Source organism: Mustela putorius, unplaced genomic scaffold (assembly GCF_011764305.1).
Source record: "Mustela putorius furo isolate JIRA1106 unplaced genomic scaffold, ASM1176430v1.1 tig00003962_pilon_pilon_pilon, whole genome shotgun sequence".
In the NCBI taxonomy this organism is placed as follows: domain Eukaryota; kingdom Metazoa; phylum Chordata; class Mammalia; order Carnivora; family Mustelidae; genus Mustela; species Mustela putorius.
In genome coordinates, this window is record NW_025422106.1 from 13,462,692 (window position 1) to 13,487,199 (window position 24,508).

General features: G+C 46.3%; 1 long non-coding RNA gene across 2 annotated transcripts in view; it reads left to right on the top strand.

Moving 5' to 3' along the window:
* The window catches only part of LOC101675378, a 49,624-nt gene extending 25,321 nt beyond the window's left edge, over positions 1–24,303 (top strand). The window contains exons 2-7 of one of the 2 annotated variants that reach the window (XR_006603701.1): positions 11,268–11,437; positions 16,782–16,840; positions 16,941–17,118; positions 17,293–17,464; positions 18,120–18,332; positions 22,890–24,303. This is a non-coding gene — a long non-coding RNA (uncharacterized LOC101675378). The remainder of the gene's footprint in view (positions 1–11,267; positions 11,438–16,781; positions 16,841–16,940; positions 17,119–17,292; positions 17,465–18,119; positions 18,333–22,889) is intronic. The other variant, XR_001178604.2, reaches the window with a different exon arrangement.
* Positions 24,304–24,508: the final 205 nt, after the last annotated feature.

Below are 24,508 nucleotides of genomic sequence, written 5' to 3' on the forward strand. Positions count from 1 at the left end.
AAGATCACGACCCCAGCCAGAGTCAAGAGCAGGCTGCTTAATTGACTGAGCCATTCAGGTACCCTTAGAATTTTCTTCCTAATTAAGTTTATTGAGATATAGTTTACATACAGTAAACTGAACCCATTTAAACTATCAATTTGATGAATTCTGACAAATGTATACATCAGTGTAACCTCGACCATGGTCAAGATGCAAAGTATTTCGGTCAGCTTCAAGAGCACCCTTGTATCCCTTTTCAGCCAATCTTCTCTCTACCCCAGCCCCAGGTAGTTTCTGGTCTTTCTGTTACAGTAGATTAATTTGTATTCTCTAGAATTACATGTAAATGGAATATTATGTATTATTATGTATTATTTTGTGTCTGCCTTCTTTCAGCATGACTTTGAGATTTGTCTATACCGGTGGTTAGATCAGTCCTTTTTATTGCTGAATAGTATTCCATTGTATGGATATACCATTTGTTCATTCACTCAGATTTTTGGGCATTTGTATTGTTTCTAGATTTAGCTATTGTAAATGACATTTGTGTACAACTCTGTGTATGGACATGTTTTCACTTCTCATGGAATTTTCTAGGACTAGGGCAGAGTGGGGACATTAGTAAAACTCCCTCCCTCATCCCTTAAGTCAATAAACTCTTATTTGGACAATGATGTGGCAAGTCTGCTCCACAAACCAAGCACGACCGAGAGGGGTCTCATGTTCTTTTTGGTATGGTCAGTATTTTGGCAGAAGAGTCCTCTGCTGAATGAGCCAGCCCAGCCAGAGACACCAAGAAGGCCTTGAAAATCTAGACCCACATTCCAACAAGAAGGCTTCATTTGCAATGCAGGTATGTGAGGGAAAGTTTTTAATGCTAAGAGAGAAAGACTTTTTATTTATATATTTTTAAATTAACATATAATGTATTATTTGCTTCAGGCATACAGGTCTGTGAATCATCACCCTTACACAAGTCACAGCAATAGCGATAGCACATATCCTCCCAAATGTCCATCACCCAACCACCCTATCCCCTCCCATGCCGGTCCCAACACGTTTCATTTTTCCCTTCCTTTCCTGCCATGAACCCCCACCCTGCCTCTCAAATTCCTCGTATCAGAGAGATCATATGATAATTGTCTTTCCCTTGTTGATTTATTTCACTTGGCATAATACCCTCTAATTCCATCCACATCATTCCAAATGGCAAAATTTCATTTCTTTTGATAGCTGCATAGTATTCCATTGTGTGTATATACCACATCTTCTTTATCCATTCATCTGTGGATGGACATCTAGGCTCTTTCCATAGTTTGGCTATTGTGGACATTGCTGCTATAAACATTCAGGTGCATGTGCCCCTTCGGATCACTACATTTGTATCTTTAGGGTAAATACCCAGTAGTGCGAATGCTGGGTTGTAGCAGAGCTCTATTTCTAACTTTTTGAGGAGACTCCGTGCTGTTTTCCAAAGTGGCTGCACCAGCTTGCATTCCCACCAACAGTGTAGGAGGGTTCCCCTTTCCCCACATCCTCACCAACATCTGTCATTTCCTGACTTGTTAATTTTAGCCATTCTGACTGGTGTGAGGTGGTATCTCATTATGGTTTTGATTTGTATTTCCCTGATGCCAAGTGATGTTGAGCACTTTTTCATGTGCCTATTGGCCATCTATATGTCTTCGTTACAGAAGAATATCTGTTCATGTCTTCTGTCTGTTTCTTGATTGTATTATTTGTTCTTTTATGTTGAGTTTGATACCTTTTTTTAAAAAGATTTTATTTATTTATTTGTCAGAGAGAAAAAGGGCACAAGCAGGGGGAGTGGCAGGCAGAGGCAGAGGGAGAAGCAGGCTCTCCACTGAGCAAAGAGACTGATGTGGGACTTGATCCCAGGATGCTGGGATCATGACCCCAGCTGAAGGCAGCCACTCAACCGACTGAGCCACTCAGGCATCCTGAGTTTGATAAGTTCTTGACAGATTGTGAATGCTAGACCTTTATCTGATATGTCATTGCAAGTATATTCTCCCATTCTGTCCATTGCCTTTTGCTTTGTTGACTATTTTCTATGCTGTACAAAAGCTTTTGATCTTTTTAAAAAAATATTTTATTTATTTGAAAGAGAAACAGTGAGAGAGAGCATGAGTGAGGAGAAGGTCAGAGGGAGAAGCAGACTCCCCGAGGAGCTGGGACCCGATGTGGGACTCGATCCCGGGACTCCAGGATCATGACCTGAGCTGAAGGCAGTCAGCAGATCTTGATGAAGTCCTAAAACTTCATTTTTGCCCTTGTTTTCCTTGCCTTTGGCAATGTTCCTAGAAAGAAGTTGCTGCGGCTGAGGTCCAAGAGGTTGCTGCCTGTGTTCTCAAGGATTTTGATGGTTTTCTGTCTCACATTGAGGTCTTTGATTCATTTTGAATCTATTTTTGTGTGTGGTGAAAAGAAATAGTCCAGTTTCATTTTTCTGCATGTGGCTGTCCAATTTTCCCAAAAACATTTGCTGAAGAGACTGTCTTTTCTCCATTGGACATTCTTTCCTGCTTTGTCGAAGATCAGTTGACCATAGAGCTGAGGATGTATTTCTGGGCTCTCTATTCCGTCCCAGTTATCTAGGTGTCAGTTTTTGTGCCAGTACCACACTGTCTTGATGATAACAGCTTTGTAATAGAGCTTGAAGTCTGGAATTGGGATGCCAACAACTTTGGATTTCTTTTCCAACACATCTGTGGCCATTAGGGGTCTTTTCTGGTTCCATATAAATTTTAGGATTATCTTTTCCATTGCTTTGAAATAAATTGATAGTATTTTGATAGAGGTTGCATTAAACGTGTATATTGCTCTACATAGCATAGACATTTTCACAATATTTGTTCTTCCAATCCATGAGCATGGAATGTTTTTCCATTTCTTTGTGTCTTCCTCAATTTCCTTCATGAGTAATTTATAGTTTTCTAAGTGCAGATTTTTTGCCTCTTTGGTTATGTTTATTCCTAGGTATCTTACAGTTTTGAGTGCAATTGTAAATGGGATTGACTCCTTAATTTCTCTTTCATCTGTCTTGTTGGTGTATTGAAATGCAACTGATTTCTGTGCATTGATTTCCTATCCTGACACTTTACTGAATTCCTGTATGAGTTCTAGCAGTTTTGGAGTGGAGTCTTGAGTTTTCTACAGGAAGTATCCTATCATCTGCAAAGAATGAGAGTTTGACGTCTTTGCCAATTTGGATGCCTTTTTATTTCTTTTTGTTGTCTGATTGCTGAGACTAAGACCTCTGGTACTATGTCAAATAGCAGTGGGGAGAGTAGACCCCCCCTGCCATTTTATCTTGACCTAAGGGGAAAAGCTCTCAGTTTTCCTCCATTGAGAATGGTATTTGCTATGGGTTTTTCATAGATGGCTTTGATGATATTGAGTAGGTAGGCTCTATCCCTACACTGTGAAGTTTTGAACAAGACAGGATGCTGTACTTTGTCAAATACTTCTTCAGCATCTACTGAGAGTGTCATAGAGTTCTTGTTCTTTCTTTTATTAATGTGTTACAATGATTGATCTGTGGATGTTGAACAAACCTTGCAGCCCAGGAATAAATCCCACTTGATCGTGGTGAATAATCCTTCTAATGTACTGTTGGATCCTACTAGCTAGTATTTTGGTGAGAATTTTTGCATCCCTGTTCATCAGGGATATTGGTCTGTATTTCTCCTTTTTGATGGGGTCTTTGTCTTGTTTTGGGATGGTTCTGGTTCTGGTTCTGTTTTTGGCCTCCTATTAAGAGTTTGGAAGTTTTCCTTCCATTTCTATTTTTTGGAACAGTTTCAGGAGAATAGGTATTAATTCTTCTTTAAATGTGTGGTGGACTTCCCCTAGGAAGCCATCTGGCCCTGGGCTCTTGTTTGTTGGGAGATTTCTGATGCCTGCTTCAATCTCCTTACTGCCTGTGGATCTGGTTATGGGTTTCTATTTCTTCCTGGTTCAGTTTTGGTAGTTTATATGTCTCTAGGAATGCATCCAGGTCTTTCAGATTGTCAAATTTGCTGGTGTACTGTTGCCCATAATATGTTCTTATAATTGTTTGTATTTCTTTGGCATTGGTTTGTATTTCTTTGCCATTCTTTCCTTCATGATTTTATTAATTTGGGTCCTTTCTCCTTTCTTTTGGATGAGTCTGGCCAGGGGTTTATCAATCTCATTAATTCTTTCAAACAGCCTCCTTCTAATTTTGTTAATCTGTTCTACTGTTCTTTCAGTTTCTATTTCATTGATTTCTGCTCTGATCTTTATTATTTCTCTTCTCCTGCTGAACTTAGACTTCCATTGCTGTTCTTTCTGCAGCTCCTATAGGTGTAGTGTTCAGTTGTGTATTTGAGACTTTTCTTTTTTCTTGAGAAAGGTTCTATTGCTATATACTATCCTCTCAGGACTGCCGCCTTTGCTGTGTACCAACGATTTTTTTTTTTAAGATTTTATTTATTTATTTGACAGAGAGAAATCACAAGTAGATGGAGAAGCAGGCAGAGAGAGAGAGAGGGAAGCAGGCTCCCTGCTGAGCAGAGAGCCCGATGCGGGACTCGATCGCAGGACCCTGAGATCATGACCTGAGCCAAAGGCAGCAGCTTAACCCACTGAGCCACCCAGGCGCCCCTGTACCAACGATTTTGAACCGTTGTGTTTTCATTTTCTTTTGTTTCCAGGAATTTTTAAATTCTTCTTTAATTTCCTAGTTGACCCATTCATTCTTTAGTAGGATGCTCTTCTGCCTCCATGTATTTGAGTTCTTTCTACCTTTCGTATTGTGCTTGAGTTCCAGTTTCAAAGCATTATGGTCTGAAAATATGCAGGGAATGACCCCAGACTTTTGGTACTGGCTGAGACCTGATTTTGACCCAGGATGTGATCTATTCTGCACAACATTCTGTGTGCACTAGAGAAGAATGTGTATTCTGTTGCTTTGGGATGGAATGTTCTGAATATATCTGTGATGTCCATCTGGTCCAGTGTGTCATTTAAAGCATTTATTTCTTTGCTGATCATTTGTTTAATTGATCTGTCCATTTTGGTGAGGGGGTATAAAGTCCCATACTGTTATTGTATTTTGTGAATATATTTTTTTTATTTTGTTATTAATTGGTTTATATAATTGGCTGCTCCAATGTTGGGGCATAGATATTGAAATTTGTTAGATCTTTAAATACTGTTGCACAGAGTCTTTATGTTTGATATAGTGTCCTTCCTCATCTCTTATTATAGTCTTTGGTTAAAACCTAATTTATTGGATCTAAGGATTGCCACCCCAGCTTTCTTTTGATGTTTATTTGCATGGTAAATTGTTTTCCACCCCTTCACTTTAAATCTGGAGGTGTCTTTGGGTATACAATGACTTTCTTGTAGATAGCATATCAATGGGTCTTGTGTGTTTTGTTTTGTTTTGTTTTAATCCATTCTGATCCCCTGTATCTTTTGCCAAGGCATTTAGCCCATTTTCATTCATGGTAACTATTGAAAGGTATGAATTTAGTGCCATTGTATTGCCTATAAGGTGACTGTTACTGTTACTGTTGTCTCTGTTCCTTTCCGATCTGTTACTTTTAGGCTCTCTCTTTGCTTGGGGACCCCTTTCAATATTTCCTGTAGGGTTGGTTTGGTGTTTGCAAATTCGTTTAGTTTTTGTTTGTCCTGGAAGTTTCTATCTCTCCTTCTATTTTCAATGACCACCTAACTGGTTATAGTATTCTTGGCTGCATATTTTTCTCGATTGGTGCTCTGTATATACCATGCCAGGCCTTTCTGGCCTGCCTGGTCTCTTTGGATAGGTCTGCTGCCAATCTAATATTTCTACTGTTGTATGTTACAGACTGCTTATCCCAAGCTGCTTTCAGGATTTTCTTTTTGTCACTGACACTTCTAAGCTTTACTATTAGATGAATATTAGATTTACTATTAGATTGACCTATTTTTATTGATTTTGAGGGGGGGTTCTCTGGGCCTCCTAGATTTTGATGCTTGTTCCCTTTGCCAAATTTGGGTAATTCTTTGCTATAAATTGTTCCAATATACCCTCTGCCCCATTTCTCTTCTTTTTCTGGGAACCCAATTATTCCAATATTGTTTCATCTTATAGTATCACTTATCTCTCGAATTCTCCCCTCGTGGTCCAGTAGTTTTTTATCTTTTTCTCAGCTTCTTTATTCTCTGTCATTTGGTCTTCTATATCACTAATTCTCTCTTCTGCCTCATTTATTGTAGTGTTAAGAGCCTCCAATTTTTATTGCATCTTATTCATAGCTTTTTGATTTCTGCTTGGTTGGATTTTAGTTCTTTTATTTCTCAAAAAGAAGGATTTTATATCTCCAGAAAGGGATTCTCTAATATCTTCTCTCCTTTTTTTGAGTCCAGCTAGCACCTTGACAACCATCATTCTGAACTCTAGTTCTGACATCTTATTAATGTCCATATCAGTTAGGTCCCTGGCCCTCAGTACTGCCTCTTGTTCTTTTTTTGAGGTGAGTTTTTCTGCCTTGTCTTTTTATCCAGATAAAGATAGATGAATGAGAGAAGTATAAAAAGGGTAGCAATGACCCCCCAAAAATATACACTAGCCAAATCAGAAGAGACCCAAAACCGGGAAGAGAAGAAAGGAGAGGGAAAAAAAAAAAAAAGAAAGAAAAACAATATGATTAGTCTGGTGAATAGAACAGAGCCACACACTTGATTTTAGGTGTATTTTAGTCTGTTATAAAAAACTGCCTCCCATAATTTTAAAGAAAGAGAAACATATACACACACAAAGAAAAATAAGGCTAAACACTATGTAGAAATGGACTATGACTGTAAAGATGAAAATTAAAAAGGATTCTAAAAGAGAAATTGATAAGAAGTTGGTTGAGGGGCGCCTGGGTGGCTCAGTGGGTTAAAGCCTCTGCCTTCAGCTCAGGTCATGATCCCGGGGTCCAGGGATTGAGCCCCACATTTGGGCTCTCTGCTCATCAGGGAGCTGGCTTCCCCCTCTCTCTCTCTGCCTGCCTCTCTGCCTACTTGTGATCTCTGTCTATCAAATAAATAAATAAAAAGAAGTTGGTTGAAAAAAGAAAAAAAAAGGCAGAAAGAATGTGATCAGGCTGAAGACTAGAACAAAGCCATGTGTTAGATTTTGGGTATATTTTGATCTTTTAAAAGAAACTATATCCCAAAATTTTAAAGAAAAACCTCTATGTATACAGAAAATAAGGTTAAATACAATGAGGGGGTAGAATATGACTATAACAATGAAAATCTAAAAAGATTATTTAAAAACGTATTGATAAGATAAAATAGTTTAAAAAGGCCAAAATGAGAATGAGGAAAAATTTGAAAAATAGAATAAGAAAAAATAAAATTTAAAATATTTAAGTTTGAAAGACTAACGTATCATAGTAAAAAAAAAAAAAAAAAAAAAAAAAAAAAAAAAAGCCATGAATTCTATGTGGTGCATTCCCCTAGCTCTGGAGTTCTGCAGTTCTCATTGATCTGTGAACTTGGTCTTGGCTGGATGTTCCTGATGATCTTCTGGGGGAGGGGCCTGTTGCATTCTCAAATGTCTACCTAAGGTGGAATTGCACCTCCTTTGCCAGGGGCCATGCTAAGTAATCTGCTTGGGTTTGCCCTTAGGAGCTTTTATTCCCTGAACGCTTTCTATACAGCTTTGGAAGATGGGAATGAAGATGGTGGCCTCCCAGTCTTTGACCCCGTAAGAGCTGAGAGCTCGGACCCCCACTCCTCAGTGCATCCTAAGAGAAAAGAAGTCAATCCCTCCCATCTTCCTGGTCTCCAGCCGTACTCCGTGCTCACCGGCTTGTGACTGAGCACTTCTATCTCTGGCACATGGCCCCATTTAGAGTCTCTAAATCTGGAAGATTCCAGCAGCATGCTCCCACACCACTCCTCCCAGAGGAGGAAGTGGGGGGGTTTCCCAGATCTGGCACTTGTGGGGTTCCTGCTCAAAGAATAGTGGCCCAACTATGCCTCAGATCATAGTTTAAGGTAACGCTGAGCTGAAAGCCCACTCCTCAGCTCTGTCTCTAGAGCCGGCTTCCCTGCTCCAAAACCTGGCAGCTCTGCCACACTCAGTTACTCCTGGTGATTCTCTTACCCTGAGGGTCTTGAGACCACACTGTCTCCACAAGGGTTCCACCCCCTTCTTAGACTATGGAGTGATGTCCCTCAGTGGAGCAGACTTCTAAAAGTTCTGATTTTGTACTCTGCTGCTCTACCACTTGCCGGGAGCCAGCCCCATCTCCCAGCAGTCTATCTTCCCATAAATCACCTCAGATTCACTTCATACATCCTACCTTCCAGAAGTGGTTGCTTTTCTGTTCTGGGAATTGCTGTTATTTTTCTCTCTGATCTCCTATTGAGTTTGTAGGTGTTCAGAATGGTCTGATAACTATCTAGCTGAACTCCTGGGACCTGATGATATTTAGGTCTCCTACTTCTCCACCATCTAACTTCTCCCCCAATGGAAAGACTTTTTAGCTAAATTATACTTCCCCCCGCCCCAACTTAACACCAAGGTAGATTTCCTTAAGAGGTAGGAGTTTCTGCTAAGAGCAGAGAGAAACGTGAACAGATCTTTACAAGAGGGAGTGAGCCCTGGGCAGAGTCTCTGGACAATCAGAAAAAAAGTTGTATTCATTTCCCAGGGCTGCCATGACAACTCATCACAGACTTGCTGGCTCAAACTATAGTCCTTTTATTCTCACAGTTGTGTAGTAGAGCCACACAAGTTGCTAGTAGAGCCACATTCCTTCTGAAAAATTCTAAAGGAGAATCTTTCCTTCCTCATTCCAGCTTCTGGTGGCTCCAGTTCTTTGGCTTGTGGCAAATCTAGTCTTCATATGGCCTTCTAGCCCATGTGTCTCCCTTTGTGTCCTTTCCCTTGTGAGGCCACCAGTCATTAGATTTAGGGCTCACTCTAAATCCAGGATGATGTCACTTTGAGATCCTTAACTGAGCCTGTCCAAATAAGCTGCTATTCACAGGTACCAGGGGATAGAACTTCATATATCTTAGGGAAGGGGACACGTTATTGAACCTACTACAGAAGCTGAAATGCCAAATTGTTTGAGAAAACACTAGCCCAGAAACTAGTAGTAATAAAAGTAAATATTAAGGGTTTCCTATGTGTCAGGATCTGTCCTAAACACTAGCCACAAAATATCCCACCTAATCTTGGCAATTCTGAGGCACGTAAGATCATTAGCTTCAATCTGACAGAGGAGGAAACCATGTGTGGTACCAGGAGCTTCATGAACATATCTGTAGTTACATGGATAAGCAGTCCAGCCCCAGCACCACTGCAGCATCTTACCTGCAGCGGGTATTGAGAAGAAGGGCATCCGAGGGCAGGCTCTGCCCCTATGGTGCTTGGAGCTCTTGGACATCTTTTAGGGCCTGGGAGAGAGGGGGATGAAGCAGTGGGAGGGGCCTCTCAGGACTAGCATCTGAGGTGTAGCAGTGTGTGGGTGCAGCCAGCCTGCACCTGGGGGGCTGCATTGGGAGTCCCATGCATCCAGGGCAGAGGTTTGCCCTGCCTGGGAGCCAGGCTAGGCTGGGCACCCATTTCTTGAGTTCTGTGCTTTGCTTTCTCCTCCTCTGGAATTCTGCTGCTCTCCTTGGTATTGAAACCGCACTTCTTGGTAGGTGAACTTGGTCTTGGCTGGATTTCTTGTTGATCTTCTGGGGGAGGGGCCTGGTGTAGTGATTCTCAAGTGTCTTTGCCCCAGGCGGAATTGCACTGCCCTTACCAGGGGCCGGGCTGAGTAATCCGCTCAGGTTTGCTTTCAGGAGCTTTTGTTCCCTGAGAGCTTTGTTCCCTGAGCGCTTTCTGTAGAGTTCCGGAGGACGGGAATACAAATGGCGCCCTCCTGGTCTCCGGCCTGGAGGAGCCGAGAGCCCGGGGCCCCACTCCTCAGTGCGCCCTCAGAGAACAGCGCCCAGTTACTCCCGTCTGCCTGACCTCCAGCCCCGCCCCGAGCTAACTGAGCCTGTGGCTGGTTCAAGGTAACACCGAGCTGTGAGCTTACTGTCAGCTCTGTCTCTGTAGCCGGTTTTCCCGTTCCAATACCCGCAAGCTCTGCGATACTCAGACACCCCCGATCCTTCTGTGACCCTGCGGGACCTGAGGCCACGCTGACCCCGCGTGGGCTTCGCCCCGGTTTAGCCTCTGGAGCGATGTCCCTCAGTGGAACAGACTTTTAAAAGTCCCGATTTTGTGCTCCGTTGCTCCGCCGCTTGCCCGGAGCCAGCCCCTCCCCCCGGGGTCTATCTTCCCGTTGCTTTGGATTCACGTCTCCGCCGGTCCTACCTTTCAGAAAGTGGTTGTTTTTCTGTTTCCAGAATTGCTGTTCTTCTTCTCTTCGATCTGCCGATGGATTTGTAGGTGTTTGCAATCTTTAGATAAGCTATCTAGCTGATCTCCTGCTAGCTGAAGTAGTCTCAGCCTGCTACTTCTCCGCCATCTTGCTGGGCACCCATTTCTTGACCTGATATCTGTGAATGGGCCATGTAAAGTAAGATTCTGACAGCATCACAAGTAACTAGCTAAAAGGCAAAAAAAAGAAAAGCAGTGCGTACAGGGGTCTTCCCAATTCAGCCAGGGTTGCTTCTTCCCACTTGAAGGATTTATACTCTATTTATTCTGCCATCTACTTCCTTCAAGTAACCAATTCTGAAACCTACCCACTACCCAGATGAACCCAAGAAAAGCTAAGACCAGGAACTGACCAACCCCTACTCCAGTGTGCAGATGGATGGACCAGCAATGGTCTGTGAGTGGTTCAGAAGAGCAACTGGCACCGATTCGTTACTAGGCATATTACTAGGAGTCGATGCTTATTGATCCCTGAGGTGCTAGGCACTAAGCTGTGTGTTTTCATGCATTCCCTCTGTAATTTATAGCTACTGCAGGAAGTGAGATTATTATCTTGATTTCAAAGAAACTGATGCTCAAACAAGTTAAGGACTACTTGACTGCAAAGTATTTGCTCTTGTCTCCACACATCAGTGGTTTTCAAGATATGGTCCTTGGACCAGCAGCCTTAATCTCACTGAGAACCTACTAGAAATGCAAGTGCTAGAGGGCCCCACTTGGACCTCCTGAATATGAACTCTTTGGGCAGAGCCTAGCACTCACTGCCAGGAGATCCTCATGCATGCACAAGTTGAATAACCATTGCCCTACATTATCCCCCTCCCTCCAAGATCCAGGCGTGCCAAAATAATCTCATTTTCTTTTGTAATAGGATGTCCAGAGTGCCAGACGAAGGACATACCCTGTCTCCAGAGTGCAGTAAAGCCTTTGATCTACTTCTTAAGAAATCTTCGAGGACAATGTAGGAGAACACAGAGGAGACTGGTGAAGAAGGAGGCAGGACACAGCATGAGGGGTCACTCCAGTTCTCCAGAGGCACAGGTAGGACGAGTGACAGTTACACAAATCTGGCAAGAGGTCTCTACTGATGAGCCACAGAGTTCTACCTGGTTTGACTGTTTAGTCAGTGGTGTGGAAGATGGTATAGGCTTGGTTCAGTAGGTATCACAGAGCTGGGGGAGATGGCAAGCCCAATGGATAACAAAACGCAGACCCAACATGATTTTGACTAACCAGAAGCAGACATTAAGTCTAAAGTCAAGCACGCTGTCACCGTGTATGGTTGTGTAGGCTGTTCCCTCCCCAGGTGCACCGTACAGGTTGAGGGACTAAATGGGAGCTGAAATGAAGGCACTCTACTCAGTTTTAGCCACGGGAAGAGGAACCCTTTTTGAAGTTCATCTTGAAGGTATTTTATGAACTTGCAGCTGTGCTGACCCTTTATTTATTTTTTAACTGGGGTAAGATATATACAATATAAAAATTGCTAATCATGTAAAAAAATTTTAATTATGGTAAAACAGATGATGTAAAATTTACCATTTTAATAACTTCTGATTGTATGGTTCAGTGACATTAAGTACATTCACATTTTGTGCAATCATCAGCAATACCTATTTCCAAAACATTTTCATCATCCTAAACAGAAACTGCACCCAGTAAGCAATAATCCCTCATTTTCCCCTTCCCTCAGCCCCTGGTAACCTCCAGCCTCTTTTCTGTCTCTAAGAATTTTCCTATTCTAGATATTCTGTGTGAGTGGAATCACACAATATTTGTCCCTTTGTATTCAGCTTATTTCACTTAGCATAATGCCTTCAAGTTTTATCCATGTTGTAGCAGGCATCAGAACTTCGTTTCTTTTTATGGCTGGATAATATTCTCTTGTACATATGACCCGTGATTTATTTATAGATTCATCTGTTGTTGGACACTCAGGCTGTATCTGCCTTTTAACTATTGTGAAGGATGTTGTAATGAACATGGGTATGCAAGTGTCTGTTTGAGTCCCTATTTTCAGTTCTTAGGGGTATATACCTATGAGTAGAATTCCTGGATCATAAGGTAATTCTTTAGTTTTTGGAAGGGCTGCCAAACCATTTTATACAGTGGCTGCACCATTTGAGATTCCCAGCAGATACACAAACACTCCAGTTTCTCCATGTCCTTGCCAACACTTGGCTGTTTTTTAATTCTAGTGATCCTAGCGGATATGAAGTAGTATCTAATAGGATTTTGACAGGCATTTCCCTAATGATTAATAATAATGAGCGCTTTTTCTCATGTCCTTTTTGGTTATTTATCTTCTTTGGAGAACTATTTATTCATGATCCTTTGCCCGTTTAATTAAGAAATTCTTTTTAGAGAGAGAAAGAGAGCATGTATGCACTGGGAAGGGAGGGGCAGAGGGAGAAAAAGAAACTTAAGCAGGCTCCATGCTCAATGCTCAGTGGAGCCCAGTGAGGGGGTTCCAGCTCATGACTCTGAGATCATGAACTGAAATCAAGAGTCAGTTGCTTAACCAACAGAGCCATCCACGTGCCCCTCCCTTGCCCCACTGACTCAGTTGGAAGAACACAGCCTCTTGATCTTGGGGTTCTGAGCTTGAGTGCCATGCAGAATGTGGAGATCACTTAAAGAAATAAACCTTTCTAAAAAGATTTTATTTATCTGAAAGCAGACAGTGTGTATGAGTACAGGGGAGGGACAGAGGGAGAGGGAGAAGCAGACTCCCCACTGAGTAGGAAGCCCAACGTGGGGCTCAATCCCAGGACCCTGGGATTATGACCTGAGCTGAAGGCGGATGCTTAACCAACTGAGCCACCCAGGTGTCCCCCAAAATAAAATTTTTAAAAATCTGGAGATAGTGAGAGACAGCCCAGACTAATCTGACTCCCTGGATCCAGTTATGCCTGAAGTCCACTCCTGTTTTTATCAGTTATGTGAGCAGCAAATTTCTTTTTTGGCTTAAGCTAATTTGAACTGGGCTTCTGTCAGTTGGAGCCAAAACAGCCCTGATCAACATAGCTTTCTGCAGGGCAGCTGTGTGGATTAAAAGAAATCCTACTATAAATTACCTACCACCTAGCAGGCATTCTGTGAGAGAGTAACAAGCCTGCCTGGGTTTCTAGTGTAACCATACCAGCAATAGTGGCAGATGGAAATGAACTGTGTAGGTGTATGAGGGACGTGAGCATTTGATCCCAGCTGAGCCAAACTGTTTCTCTGGGTTGTTCTCAGGGCCACTAAGCTGATTTCCATAGCCAAGCTCCCTGTCCCATGAAGAAGCCCATGTGTGGTAAGAAGGAATGAAACTGACATGCAAAGAAAAAAAACGAAAGGAGACCAACAGTGTTCAAACCCAGGACATGTGTCCCTGGCTATCAGCATTCGGAAGTCTGGCTGGCCCCCTCCCCTGTACTTCTAAGTACCATAGGCTCCACTAAACTGTTCCTTCTTTTCAGCTTGAACTGGATTTTTGTCCCTTGCCACTGAAGGATTCCTACTGTTCCCAGAGGCCAGCCAAGGCTATAAAAGACCCACTGGGTCAGCTCTGCAGCTGGGATGGTCTGTCCCTCATTCCTGGCATGAGAAAAGTCAACATCCTTTCCTGTCAAGTAGCTCTCACATCCAGGGTCTGAGGCAGACTGGGTCCTAGAGGGGGACAGGCAGGGACAATGCAGGGCACTGACATCCCTTCTACTGCCCTCTCCAATTGCCACCTTGCAAATCCTTGACTAAGCAGGTACCTTGTCTATGAACAGGGTCCTGACAGGTGGGCCTACTAGGTAATGACTGCATGGTGAACAAACTTGCCTCCCCCACCTTCTGTCTAGCTTAGGGGAGAGGTTCAGTCCCCCTTCACCCTAGCTGGTGAGGGTGTGAGCGTGAATGGTCTGAGCTGACCCACAGTGACAGATTTGACAGGTGGAGGCAGAGTCCAGGCTCGGTGATCTTGGGACTTCTTTCTGAGGCTTCACCATACTCTAGCCTGTGTGCCTAGCCTGGTGCCATCCATGTCTTCATTCATGTGTTACTCAGCAAACGTTTGCTGAGTGGGTGCTAAGTGCTGGGCACTGTGCTAGGAGCAAAACAATGAACAAAACAAAGCTCACACTCTAATGAGGGGAGACAATAAACAGAGTAAAAATTGCATAGTGTGTCAGATGTCAGTCATGACAGCCACAATCAGAGGAGGGGAGGGGGGCTTGGAGATGGGTCACGACTTGGTACAGGATAGCCTTTCCAAGCAAGAAACGGGGGAGCGAGGTGGAGCATGCCTGGCATATTCCAAAAATGGCAAGGAATTGCTGGTGGGAGTATAAAATGGTGCAGCCACTTTCGAAAAAAGTTTGGCAGTTTCTCAAAAAGTTGAACAGTTACCATTTGACCAGCTCCACTCCTGAGCATCTACTCAAGAGAAATGAGAACACACGTCCACATAAAGACTTTCACATGAAGGACCAGAGCAGCATTATTCTCAATAACCAAAAAGTGGAAACAAACCAAATGTCCAGGAACAGATGGATGAAGATACTATGGTATATCCATACAGCAGAGTATTATTCAACCTTACAAAGGAATGAAAGCACTGATACATGCTACAGTGTGGATGAGCCTTGAAAACACTATATTATGTAAAAAAAAGCCAGCCGCAAAAAACCCCACAAATTGTATGACTCCATTTATATGAAATGTCCTGAATAGGCAAATCTACAGAGACAGAAAGTAGATTATTGGATTCCAAGGGCTGGGGACAGGGGCAGTGACTGTTATGTCAGGGTTTGGTTTGAGGATGATGGAAATGTTCTGGAATTGGATAGTGGTGATTGCTGTACAATGTTATGAGTATACTAAAACCCACGGAATTGTTACACTTCAAAGGGTGGATTTTATGCTATGCAAATTATATATTAGTTTTTTTTTAAGAATTTAAAAAAAAACAAAACAAGGAGGCCAGTGCCTCTGAGAGAGCAAGGATGAAGCCCGGCACACAATAGTGTAGAAGTTGCTTAATATATATTTGTTAAGTCATGTAAAAGTGAGAATAGTTAAACTCTTCATGGCTTCTGCTTTGTTCACCATGGGGGAGAGACTTCTGGCTCCCCACGCAGTGAAAAGCAGGCCTGGCTAGTTCTGGTGTGTGGACAGTGAAGGTTCTCATGCAAATCCTTCTTGCGGGGAAGGACCAGTGACCTCTGGGGAGGAGCCACCTAAAGGAAGGAAGAGACAAGTGATCTAGAATGAACCGTTGCAAGCTCCATGTTCGGCTTCCCTGGGCTTGTCCTTCAATTTTCCTGTTTGTGGAGCCCACACTGGGCTCTCTGAACCTCAGTGTTTCTGTCAATGGGGGAGAAGGAAATTATCCGTCAGCCCTGGCCCAGGACTTAAAGGAGGCAGAGGAAGCAGTGCCTTTTTGTGATGGGGAGGAAACTTCTGAGCCTCTGAAGTGAAGCCTTGGGACCCAGGCCAGAGTCTGACCCCTAGATCCTGAAAGAAGCTACCAGTGTGGCATCTGGGGGAGAAGACACAGTAAGCTGAATGTACCTTCCCCAGCATGTCTCCAAGGGAGGAGTCCTGGGAAAGCTAAGTTCCCACCAGTGAGTTGGGGGGGTACGGAAGGTTTGGAAGACAGGCATTGTCTAGAAAAACACGTGGGAAGTCAGCATGCAGGGCCATGAGACGGGTCCTGAGGACAAGCTATACAGATGCCACAAGCCAGCCTGAGGCTCAGGCTCTGCCAGGACGAGGGCCCAGCCTCTGTGTAAGAAAAGAAAAGGTGGGGGTGATGCAGGGAAAACCAGGAACCACCATGCAGGGCGGAGCAGGGCAGGGGGTACCAGGGACCAGAGTCTACTCCTGGGCCCTTGGGGAGGATAAAGAGTATAACCATTCTGGTAAATGCATTGGTTCCTTAAAACTTAGGACAACCTGGTGGGGACAGGGGAATGTTCTCATTACTGTTTCACAGGTGAGGAAACACTCTGTTCAGAGGGGGGGCCACTTGCCCAAGGTGACCCAGCTAAGGGATGGCAGAGCTAGAAGGACATCAGTTCCCTCTGACCCCACAGTCGAAGCTCTTCCCACTCTTCCCCCTAACAAACCGAGAAAGAACTGAAAACAGCCCTCAGTAGGGCACACAGGGAGCCACCTGGCCTTCCAGCCTTATCACAGGCCTTGGCTCCACTGACTCTCCCCTAGGTGGGGCTGAAGAGAAGATGGGGCATGGTAGGGTGAGGGGGGTGTGGGGATGGGGTCATGACCCCCAGATAAAGGCTGGATATGCCCCAGGCTCTTGTCCCAGGACTGTGGCCAGGCAAGCGAGGAGTTTCAGATTGGGGGCTCCAAGGAGACCCTCTAAGGAACCAGATCCTTTCCTTTCCAGGTCTTCCAGCTACCTCTGCCCTCCTGGACCTACCCTCCTCTCAGGGCTGCTTGCTCTGAGTAAGTTCACATCTTTTCCTGAGCTGGGGATGGTGCCCCCTTCCCTGCACAAGCCCAGCCCTTTGCCCCTGTGCTCTTGAAATGTCTCCCATCTTCTTAGGGCACCTCTCCATGAAGTCTTCCTCACCTTCTGGCAATGTTCTCTTCTGTGCATTAAACATCTCCCCTGTGCCAGAGGCCCAAATCCAGCCCTAAATATCTGGCCTGAGGAGCCATCGCCAGCAGAGAGGGATATACCAGGACTGTGGGAGCCCAGGATTGGAGGAAGGAAAACTCAGGTAAGGCACGATGAAGTGAAGGATTTTTGGCCTAAGCCTTAGAAAATAATGAAATACTCAGAAGGGCATTCCAGGCAGAAGGAATGAGGGGTTGCCCTGTCTCGGAGGACGAACAGCCCAAAGCTGTTTATTCTCACCTCCCTGTGGACTTGCCACATTTTTTTTTTTTTTGAGGGGTCGGGGGAGGAGCAAGATGATGGAGAAGTAGGAGACCTAAATATCATCGGGTCCCAGGCGTTCAGCTGGAGAGTTATCAAACCATTCTGAACACCTGCAAACTCAACGGAAGATCGAAGAGAAGAAGAGCAGCAATTCCAGGAACAGAAAAGCGACCACTTTCTGGAAGGTAGGACGGGCGGAGAAGTGAATCCGAGGCGATACGTGAGAAGATAGACTGCGGGGGGCGGGGCCAGCTCCTGGCAAGCAGTAGAGCAGCAGAGCACAAAATTGTTACTTTTAGAAGTCGGCTCCACTGCGGGGCCTCACTCCAGAGGCTAAGAAGGGGTGGAACCTCACGGGGACAATGTGGTCTCAGGAAGACCAGGGGTGTCTGAGTGGCAGAGCCCCCAGGTATCAGAGTGGGGAAGCCAGCTGCTAAGACAGAGCCAAGGAGGGGGCTTTCAGCTCAGGGTTACCTTAAACTGTGATCTGAGGCATAGTCAGACCACTGCTCTTCAAGTAGGGACCCCACAATGGCAGATCCAGGGAGACCCCCCCTCCTCTGGGTGATAAGGAAAGTCTGTGTTCTGAGGTGGCTGACCAATCCAGCAGGGGAATCCCAGTCCTATTCCAGGCTTTCCCCCAGCCCCATTGGCCACAGCAGCAAGAGGGGCACAGATCGAGAAGTCCAAGTGTGTACGATACCCCCTTTGTTTGTGCTCCAGGCTCAGACCTTGAGAGATTACTCTCTCCTGGGCCCGCTAGCATAAAATAAATCTCCGATCCTCCAAGGTCTCTGAGTGCTGCTTGTTTTTTCTTTCTTTTTTTTTTTTTTTGGCCAGGATCCAGTCTACAGTCGTAACATTTGTTCCCTGACCAGGAAACCCAACCACACTGGCCCACTGTTGCCAGTTTGGGGGCAACAGCAGCGCAGTGATGGAACAAGGGTCATAACAAAGAAGGCGCACCCTGCCTAATCTTTGGCAGTCTCCCACCCGCTTGCCTCGGAGCAGCCCAGCTCTGCTGTTCCCGCTGGACTCCAGGAGATTTGGCAGGTGAGGACCTGGTTCTGATATTGGATTCCCGTCAGGCCTGGGGCCCCAGGACCAGTCAGACCCACCTGGCAGGGTGGAAGCGGAAGCTTGACCACCTCCCAGAGACCTCCAAGGTCTCACAGAAAATCCCCAAAAGGGGGATCAGAAAGGAATTTCCAAAAGGAATTCCACAGGTAGGGCCTCCCAAGGGGGGAGGAACTATAATAACTTCGGTATGAATGAATGTACAGTTTGACCTGGTAATTCTGTAGCTATGGAGTCTGAATGGGTCCCAACCTATTTCCGTGGTGACCTCATAGGTTAGAGAGAGCCTTTTGGGGCACCAGTCCAGGGTTTATACAGACGCGCTACAGCTAAGAGGCACCCAAGTCTCCTCTGGGAGGGCGGACAGGCGGGCATCTGATTGTTCTCTCCTCTGGAGGGGCACCCACCCTTTATCTGTCTCTGTGCCACCGCACAGGGGAGTGTCACTATGGGATCAAGGCAGAGTAAACCTACAGTCCTAGATTGTATGATCAAAATTTCAGAAAGGGGTTTTCAAAAGACTATGGAGTTAAGATGCATCCTGGAAAATTGAGAACTCTGTGAGTTAGAATGGCCCACCTTTAATGTCGGATGGCCTTCGGAAGGGACACTGGATGTCCCAACAGTTAGTTGGGTGTGACAAGTTGTAACAGGGGAGCCAGGACTCCCCAACCACTTTCTGCACATTAACTCCTGGCTAGGAATCGCCCAGACCCTCCCCTCTGGGTGCGATTTGCTTGCAATAGGCAGGGACAGGCCAGGGTCTTAACTGCCTCATCCAAGCAGCCCAGAAAGACCAACAGAAGCCCCAGCCTCCACAGATCTTAGCTGGAGATCCCAAGGATAAACCGATCCTGGCCCCTCCATACGCACCCCAAGGCCATCTATACCTGGCCCCCTCCAGTTCCAGACACTCCATCTCCCCAGCACCCCAGGCCCAGAGGATCCACTTTCTCTGGGACCAGCAGCCAGGATGCACTCCAGGCCAGACCAAATGCCCTCCAAGTGCCAGTACAAGAGAAGCAAGAACCCAAGAGGCACAATAAAGACAGACAATCCAGCCTGGCCATTCCATGATGTATTGTCAAACTTTCTCCACCACGGACCCCCTCAACTGAACACATGAGCCCACCTGTTCATTCTGGGAAAGTTTTCAGAGTCGTCCTATTGGCAGGTCTATAAGGTGAAGAGGCTCCAACCACCGAAAGGAGGGAACCCAGAACCCCCTTGGCCAGGGATCAATGTCCCTACTGTAAAGAAGAGGGGCATTAAAAAATAAGTATGTCACAACTGGGAGAAGTCTCAAAAGCCCTGCAGCTACAAGGAAAAACCCCCAAAAGGGGACCTTATAGGCCTTGCAGAAAGACTCAGACTGAGGGGGACCAGGCTGTCTTCTTCTTGGCCTCCATGAGCCCACAGTCAGAATAAAAATAGGGGGCCAACCAGTGACTTTCATGGTTCATACTGGGGCCAAGTACTCTGTTGTCACCTCCCCAGAGGCCCTTTTTCAGCAAAGAGGACTGTGACCATCTTTGGGGCTACTGGGGCACAGACAATACAACAGCACTTCTGCCAGGCTCACCAGTGTAAACTCAGACGCCACAAGGTCCAACATGAATTCCTTTATCTACCTGATTGCCCCATTCCCCTCCTGAGCCAAGATATACTCTCTTAAGCTTGGGGCTCAGATACACTTTGAGCCCACCGGGCACACCAGCCTCCAATTAAACCCAGGGCAAAAGGAGATGGGGGTCCTCTGGTACTAGCAATTACCACACCAAGAAATAATGGAGAGAATTCTGCACCCAGGCCCAGCTGAATGGCCTGCCAGAGTTCAGGTTCACCTACAGTACGAGCTAAAGACAACCCAACCCACCTGGACTAGCCCAGAATCAGGCCCCTATCACTGCTAAACTGATCCCGGGAGCCCAACTCCAGAGGCAAAGGCAATACTCCCTCAGACAAAAAGCTAAGATTGGCATTCAAGAACATCTGGCCAAACTTACAGAAGCAGGTATCCTAATCGAGTGCCAGTTGGCCTGAAATACCCTACTCCTGCCAGTTAAGAAGCCAGGAGGGGGATATCGACCAGCCTAAGACCTGCAGGCCATCAACAAGCGTAGCCGTCTCCCTGTACCCAGTGGTCCCAAATCCATGCACCTGCCTCCAGTATGTGGACGATCTCCTCGCCAGTGACACACAAGAAGACTGCATGAAAGGCACAAAGGCCTTCCCACAGTTCCTGTCAGACCCGGGGTACCAAGTCTCCTGGAAGAAGGCACAAATCTGCCAACAACAGGTCTGTTATCTTGGCTTCCTCCTTACCCAAGGGAAAACAGAACAAGGGCCAGAGGGGAAAAAAGTCATCTCCTTGCCACAGCCCCAGACAAAAAGGGGCCTATGAGAATTCCTGTGGGCTACAGGATTCTCCTGCATCTGGATTCCTGGGTTCTTGGCCATAGCAAGACCCCTCTGTAATCTCTTGGGGGACTAAATCGAGAACCTCTGCCTGGACTGAAACAGCAGAAGCCACCTGCACAGAGAGAGGGAGGCTGCCCTGAGGCAGGCTCCAGCCCTGGGCCTACCAAATATTAAAAAACCTGTCAATCTCTTTGTACATGAAAAAAATAGTGCCTGGTGTACTCACCCAGACTGTTGGGTCCTGACAACGGCCAGTTACATATCTGTCAAAGAGACTGGACTCCATGGCAGCAGGATGGCCACCGCCTCAGGGTGCCAGTAGCCGCAGTCCTACTCAGTAAGGAGGCAGACAAGCTCAACCTGGGGCAAGAACTTAACGCCAAGGTCCCTCATGCAGTTACGACCATCAAGAACACACAGGGGCACCGCTTCCTTTCCAGCTGTGAACTAGCACAATACCAAGGGCTCCTCTGCAAAAAACCCTTGGGTCACCCTTAAAACAGTAAGGACATTAAACCCAGCAACCTTTCTCCCCAAGGAAGAGGGGGAACCAGATCATACCTGCTCCAAAGTAACTGGTAAAGGCTACACGAGCCGTCCAGACTTATGGGATCAAGCCATAAAAAATTCCAGAGCTCACACCGTTCAGAGACAGCAGCACTTATCTACAAGAAGATGCCCAAAAAGCGGGTCCTAGGACTGAAGTCCTAGAAGGTAGGGCATTACCAGCTGAATGGTCAGCACAAGGGGCTAAACGATACACCTTCTTCCAAGCCCTCACCCTCAGTGAAGCCAAGCCCGTCAACATCCAGTGACTCTCGGTACGCCTTTGCTACTGGGCCTCTACAGGGGCCCGGCTACAAGGAGAGGGGCTCCTAACTGCTGCAGAAAAGGCTGTCAAAAACAAAGAAGAGATACTGAAACTCCTCGAAGCTGCCTGACTTCCAAAGGAAACAGCAATCCCGCACCGTAAGGGACACCAAAAAGGAGACATAGTGCAGACAAATCGTCTGGCAGATGAGGCTGCCAAGACCACAGCCAGTAAGGACACGGACAGAGCCCCTTCCCTCACCATGGCCCTGACCCCTGGAAGAAGTCCCTCCACCCAGTTACACTAAACAGAAAAAAATGGGCCACAGCTAAGGGGGCCACCCTGACTAAAAAGAGATGGTGGGTAATACCAGACAGGCATATTTTCATCCCAACAACAGGAGGGCATCTAGTCAAGAAGTAGCACCAGCTCACCCACCTGGAAAAAAACGCATTAGAGGACCTCCTCCAGAAGCACTGCTACATCTGCCAGCTGCCAGCCCTGGGCCCAGCAACCAGGGAGCAAGGAACAACCTGTGCTAAATGTCATGCTCGGCCTGCACCAAAGCCCCCACCAGGTGCCCAGAGGATAGGAGTAACTAACCCCTTTCAAAAATCTAGAAAGAAATTCACAGACGTCCAGCCAAGCAGGGGGTTCAGATGGCTCCTAGTAATGAAGTGCCTATTCTCTGGATGGGTGAAGGCCTTCCCAAACAAGACACAGCAAAGCCGGAAAGGAGCCAAAGTTATCTTGGGGGAGCTCGTGCCCTGGCTTGGCCTGCCATTAACAATCAATAGTAATGATGGGCCTGCATTTGTAGCGGACATTGTTCAGGTCTTAACCAAGTTTTTCAACATTACCTGGAGGCTCCACACCACCTACTGACCCCAAAGCTCAGGGAAAGTAAAGCAGATGAATCGCACTCTCAAGGGAACTTTAGCAAAGTTTTGTCAGGAGACTAACCTCCCATGACCGGATCTGCTACCCCTGGCCCTCCGTGCCCGCTGCACAGCCAGGATGCTAGGTTACTCCCCTTCCAAATCAGTGTATGGACGGCCTCCCCCGTGCCTGGGGAGCCTTCAAGTAAACTTACATCAAACTGGGGATAAAAAAAACAACTTCAGGACCTGGGGGCCACCCTAAGTAAATCACAAAGGTACCATTGAGAGGGCCCCAATCTCCTTAGGGATGCACTCCTTCCAGGCAGAGACTCAGTCTGGGTCAAAAATTGGAAAAGGAACTCTTCAAACCACAGTGGACAGGGCCTCACTCTGTTGTTCTAACACCCTCCTGCCCTTAAGGTCTCGGCTGTCACCCCATGGGTCCACCACTCCAGAGTAAAAAAGCCCATCACCTGGATGAGAAGCCGCAACAGTGGAAAGTCCAGCCAAACCCGGCAGACCTGCTCCGGCTTCACCTCCAATGAGAACCCACTGACTGACTGCCCGCCGTCATCCTTACTTCTCACTTGCACGATATTCCTCATCCTAGGGGTCAGACTCTACACCGTTGTCCCCTTCTGACTGGACATTCCCCGAGAGACTTGCTGTTGTTATTGTTTACCAGATGACCCTAGGCTGTTTTACTGCCCTTACTTGTCCACAGGTTTTATCTGCTGTTGGGCTAGCCATAATGGCTCCCTCTAACTAAGGCGTGGGCCCCACTTTTATTGGCCCTCTGCTCTCTACTCCTACAGGCATTCCACTGTTGTTTTCCCAACCCCAGTCAGTCCTGGTCTTCTGCTACCTTGGTGTGTTGTTCCTCCTCCCTGCCTTTAGCTCACCCGACCCGGCAGTGGAGGGCAAACACCCACACAATCAGTCATGCATGCCTGTCCGTCTCTTACCCGATCTTTCAGTCCTCCCCAAGAGCGGTGCTCCACTTATACAAAAACCTCCTAGCTGCCCTGACACACCCCCATGGCCCTTCCCCTTCTTGGAAGCCTGTTGGCCGTGTCAGGAGCTGCCCTAACGCCATTGGCATGAAAATGTCACAGGTTCAGCACCAGGGACTAACTCAACAACTCAAGGCCCTGACCCTACAGCACTAACCTGATTCGCCAGCTTCAGTGTCCTCCAAAACAGGCGTGGACTCGACTGACTCATAGCCGCACAAGGGGGACTCTGCCTCTTCTTACGGGAAAAATTTGTTTCTGTGCTCATGAGTCGGGGGTACTCCAAGAAACTCTAACCCAATTGCAGGAATGAGTAATTTGCCAGTGGGAGGCACTCCAGCAGGCGACTTTGTGAGATTCCCTCTCACAACAGTTCCCTTGGTTTGCCCCCCTCATTGGCCCCCTCCTATGCTCCTCCTCACAGTAGCATTTGTCCTTGTATTTTTAATGCTCTTACCAGGTTTATCACTGCTTATATTGCCAAGGGCAGACTCCAGTAGCTCCTCACTCACTCTCGCGCTGTAAATAATAAAAATGATGCCCTCTAAACCAGGTATTTAAAGGGGCATCAAAGGGGGAATGACAAGGAAAATCTGTGTTCCGAGGTGGCTGACCAGTCCAACAGGGGAATCCCAGTCCTGGCCCCAGGGCCATTCCAGGCTTTCCCCCTAGCCCCACCAGCCACAGCTACAAGAGTGGCACAGATACGGAAGTACAAGTGTATAAGATACCCCCTTTGTTTGTGCTCTGAGCTCAGATCTTGAGTGATTACTCTCTTCTGGGCCCACTAGCATGAAATAAATCTCTGATCCTCCAAGGTCTCCAAGTGCCATTTGGTTTTTTTGGCCAGGATCCAGTCTGCATTCCGTAGCACGGGAGGAGTGGTGCAGGAGCAGGGTGCAGGAATCTGCTGGATTTGGAAAGTCCAATCAGGGCGATGGGCCAGAGACAGAAACGGTTGGTCACAGGCCAGGAGAGCATGGAGTGTGACCAGAGACCAGGAAGACAGAAGAAATTGACTGCTTT